This window comes from Triticum dicoccoides, chromosome 7A (assembly GCF_002162155.2).
Source record: "Triticum dicoccoides isolate Atlit2015 ecotype Zavitan chromosome 7A, WEW_v2.0, whole genome shotgun sequence".
NCBI classification, from domain to species: Eukaryota; Viridiplantae; Streptophyta; class Magnoliopsida; order Poales; family Poaceae; genus Triticum; species Triticum dicoccoides.
Genome location: NC_041392.1, coordinates 71387444 through 71392703, shown reverse-complemented (window position 1 = coordinate 71392703; position 5260 = coordinate 71387444).

Sequence of the window (5260 nt, the reverse complement as noted above, 5' to 3'; positions counted from 1 at the left end):
CCACTTCCTCACCAATGGCTTTTCTCTTCTGGACGGCGGACCGCCGAAGATGCTCTTTGACTGGTTTTGCAGATGAGTCGACTCTTAGGCGATGCTCAGCCAGTCTCCTGGGAACACCTGGCATGTCAGCGGGCTTCCATGCAGAAATGTCCCAGTTCTCACGGAGGAACTGGATGAGCGCTTCTTCCTATTTCGGGTCGAGTGTTGTGGAGATGTGGGTCGGAGCTGCATCGGGGTCGGTCGGGTGAATGTAAACAGGCTTCGTCTCACCGGACGACTGGAATGCAGACTCTGTGGCTGGTTTCTTGGATCGCAGCAAGTCACTCGGATCTGCGTTTTGCTTGTATTCTTCAAACTCGACCGATGTCACCTGGGAATCAGCAATCTTTAAGCCTTTCTGAAAGCACTCTTCTGCCTTTTTCCGATCACCGGTGATAGTGATAACTCCTTTGGGGCCGGGCATCTTCAATTTGAGGTACACGTAACATGGTCGAGCCATGAACCGTGCATAAGCTGGTCTCCCCAAAATGGCATGATATGCACTCCGAAAATCCACGACCTCAAACGTCAACTTCTCTTTGCGAAAATGTTTCGAATCACCAAACACCACGTCTAGAGCTATTTGGCCGAGTGACTCGGCTTTCTTCCCTGGTATAACTCCATGAAAGCTCATGTTACTGCTGCTCAGTCGGGACATCGGAATGCCCATTCCTTTCAGCGTGTCTGCATACAACAAATTCAGCCCACTACCACCGTCCATCAGCACTTCTGTCAGTCGAGTGCCTTCGACAACTGGATCGACCACCAAAGCTTGCCTCCCAGGGGTGGCAATATGAGTCGGGTGATCAGATTGGTCGAATGTGATGGGTGTTTGGGACCATTTCAGATAATTTGCTTTTGCTGGGGCAACCATGTTCACCTCACGGTTAATAACTTTCAATCGACTCTTGCTCTCCACATATGCAAAGATCATCAGAGTAGAGTTAATATGTGGGTATCCTTCCTCACTGTCCTCCTTGTCTGCGGGCTTGTCCGACTCCTTCTCCTTGTCCTTAGACTGTTTTCCCTGAAACTGCTGGATCAGGAGTCGACATTGGCGAGTGGTATGCTTCGGGTAGATGATATTCCCCTCTTCGTCTTTCTTCGTGTGGATGTGACACGGCATATCCATCACGTCGTTCCCTTCCTTATCCTTTACCTTCTCAGGGTTCCAGGATCCTTTTGGTTTCCCTTTAAACTTTCCCTGAGTCACGGCCAGAGCCTCTCCAGGAGCTGCCGGTTCAGCCTTCCGCTTCTGTTTCCGACTGGTGTTTCCCTTTTCCGACTGACTCGGCTTGTGCTTGCCGCTTCAGAGTCGGTCTTCTTCTTCGCCGTTGGCGTACTTGGTAGCAATCTCCATCATCCGACTCAAGGTCATGTCACCGGTTCGACCAAACTTCAAACTCAATTCTCTGTTCTTGACGCCATCTTTAAAGGCGCAGACTGCCTAATGATCAGACACATTCTCCACGGTATGGTGCAAAGTGATCCATCTCTGAATATACTCTCTGAGAGTCTCATTGGTCTTCTGCACGCAGACTTGCAACTTCGTCAGTCCAGCCGGTCGCTTGCAAGTTCCTTCAAACGTTCTGATGAACACTCGGGACAGATCTTCCCAAGTGTAAATGCTGCTAGGAGGTAATTGAGTCAACCATGCCCTGGCAGAACCTTCCAGCATGAGGGGCAAATGCTTCATGGCCACCTCGTCGTTCCCACCACCAATCTGAACCGCCACTCGGTAGTCCTCAAGCCAAGTTGCAGGCTTAGACTCACCAGTGAACTTGCTGACTCCCGTTGCCAACCTGAAATTGGGAGGGATGACTGCGGCTCTGATAGCTCTGCTGAAACATTCAGGACCAGAAACATGCACTCGACTGCTTGTGGGCGCATCTCTGTCGAGTCCACCTCGATGGGCTCTGTTCTGGTCAACTAAGCCTTGCACGATAATGGATCGCGCATCAAAGCCTGGTTCTCTGGGGTCGACTGGAACTCTTCGCCCCGCACTGAGCTGACGTCTGTCATCTTGCTGCCGAGGAGCGTAAGACCCACCCCTCGGAGGGGAATTGGGCACTCGACGCCTATCATCCCGGTCGAGTCGGTCACCATATTGGTCTCGCCGATTCTCGCGCCCTTCACGCCGTGGAGACGATCTGGGGCTGTGAGCCGACTGAACCGTATTCGCAGCGACGGATCGACTCTGAATTCTGTTGCGCGACTGCGACACGGCCGAATTCTGATCTCCTGCTGCCCGGAGCAAATCCCTGATCTGCATCAAGCCTCTGCCAGCTTCCGACTGAGAGGGCTGGATGGACTCTGCTATACGGGTCGCAGCTGCTAAATTCTGAATTGGGGTTCGATATACCTGAGTCGGTGGGAAGAGTTGACGTCGACTGTTGTCGGGAACTCGTTGCCACACGCGCTCGTCGAGTGCTCGCTGAAGACTCTCCAGTCGAGTGCGTTCGGCCAAATTGGCCAAACGTGCCTCCTCCAAGGCGCGAGCCTCAGGGGTTTCTCCTGTGATGGGAGTACGCAGGGCATCCATGTTCCTGCGGCGAAGTTCCTCTCTTTGCAGAGAGTCGAGTGGCTCGGGCTGGTACTCTTCGTGGTCTCGTGCGGGGTCGCCTCCATCGCCTGCTCCACCATCACGGGCGAAGCCAGGGGGACTGCGGGGCCCGTCGACCATCAGGATTTCCGCCGCTGGATCACTGCTATCGCACTCGGATGCAGTCTCTACAGAGCCAGTCGACAGATCGAACAGGCCGTAGAGAGATTCGTCGGGCTCGATTGCCGCAACTTGGGTGGTGGCCGTCTGGTGAGCCACCGCGTGCCTCACCCACCGCTGAAGCCTCGACCGGCCCGAGCGCTTGCGCTGGCGGGAGACCGGGAGGGTGGTCGATGGGGGAGTCGACCGATACGGAGTCGACGGTTGCCGCAGCAGAATGCCGCGGACACATGCACGAAAATGCATCGCACCGCGGACGGGGAGCGCATCGACGTCGAGTGGAGCCTCCTGGAGCCAGGCGGAGTCGTCGGTGACGAAGGTGAGAGCACCGAGACGGATTTCTCGACCCTCAACCAAAACTCCAGCAGTCATCATGATAAAAGTACTCGGAAGAACCGCAACTTCTCCACAAAATCGCTAAAACACCTGCCCCATGGTGGGCGCCAGCTGTCGTGGTTCTAAGTCTGACAGTAGAGTGGGGGTAGGTATGGAGAGGCAAGGTTCTAGCTATGGAGAAGTTGTAACACGAGAGATGTACGAGTTCAGGCCCTTCTCGGAGGAAGTAAAAGCCCTACGTCTCAGAGCCCGGAGGCGGTCGAGTGGATTGTGTGTATATGAGTTACAGGGTGCCGAACCCTTCTGCCTGTGGAGGGGGGTGGCTTATATAGAGTGCGCCAGGACCCCAGCCAGCCCACGTAATGAAGGGTTTAAGGGACATTAAGTCCGGGGCGTTACTGGTAACGTCCCACATAAAGTGTCTTAACTACCATAAAGTCTACTTAACTACAGGCCGTTGCAGCGCAGAGTGCCTTTTGACCTCCTGGTAGTCGAGTGAGTCTTCGTGGTCGAGTCCTTCAAGTCTGTCGAGTGAGTCCCTCGTTGGTCGACTGGAAGGTGACCTCTTCTAAGGGTGTCCTTGGGCAGGGTACTTAGATCAGGTCTGTGACCCTACCCTAGGTACATGACTCCATCAAGCATCTCCATGGGCCATCAAACAGAGGATGTTATCGGGTTTTGTGTTGACTTCATTCCTGGCCTTAAGAAGATAGGTCTTCCTAAATCGCGGTATGAGGGGATACTGACTGGAAAAGGCACTCTTGGAAGTGACTCAATAATATGCAGGGACGGATATTCTTGGTCTCAAGCACACTACACAGTTCTACAGAACTCTACCTTGGTGACCCCGTATGTCGATGAACACAAGAACAGTCTGCGCTCCAAACACCCGGAGCAGTGCGACGACTGGATTACATGTGAACACATCAGGACTTTCAGCAGTTGGTTGGAAACACGTCTCAGAGGTGACAACACTGTCTGTGATGAGTTGTACTTGTTGTCCAGGGGACCATCTTTGACTGTATTGACTTACAAAGGATACGAGATAAATGGGAATACATTTTACATGATCGCCCAAGATCAAAAGAGCACCAACCAAAACAGAGGTGTCCTCTTTGATGCAACAACCGAGAGCGGAAAGGACACATATTATAGTTACATAGTGGACATATGGGAACTTGACTACGGACATGATTTTAAGGTCCCTTTGTTTAAGTGCAAATGGGTCAATCTGTTAGGTGGGGGGTACAGGTAGACCCACAGTACGGAATGACAACAGTGGATCTGAAAAACCTTGGGTACAATGACGAACCGTTCGTCCTAGCCAATGATGTGGCACAGGTTATCTATGTGAAGGACATGTCTACCAAACCGAGAAAAAGAAAAGATAAGGAAGCGAATACATCATACGATGAGCCAAAGCGCCACATAGTTCTTTCAGGAAAAAGGGACATCCTGGGAGTGGACGGCAAGACAGACATGTCTAAAGATTATGAAAAGTTTCATGAAATTCCTCCCTTCAATGGCAAGGCTGACCCAAGCATCCTGATAAACGATGAAGATTATCCATGCTTACGGCGCAATAAACAAATGACACAAGCGAAGAAAAAGTGAAGACATTCTCCCGCAACTATTATGATGATACCATGCCAACTTTGTAACACACGAGTATGCTATGCCAACTTTTTCAGAGTTCATTTGAAAACTATGAATTTAGGTTTAATTTTCTCTATAGGTGCATCTATGTTCATTTTTTTAGTAAAAGTTAATCACAAACTTGTGATTCATACAAATTTCAAAAAATTCAAATTTTAACTATTCAAATTTGAAAACTAATGGCACTAACAGAAAGTTTATAATTTTTCTAAAACTAATGGCACTAACAAAAAGTTTATAATTTTGCTGACCTAAAAGCAAAAAGAAATAAAAAATAAAGCAAAAAACAAAAGAAAATAAATAATGTAGAAAACAAAACAAAAAATCTGGAAAACAAAAAAATAGCAACCACAAGTATTGTTTTTGTAAATAGAAACAAAATAAAGTAAATAAAGCAACAAAGAAAACTAAAAAACTAAAAAAGTGTTTTCAAATTTGAAAACTAATGGCACTAACAGAAAGTTTATAACTTTTCTAAAACTAAAAGCAAAAAGAATAAAAAAATAA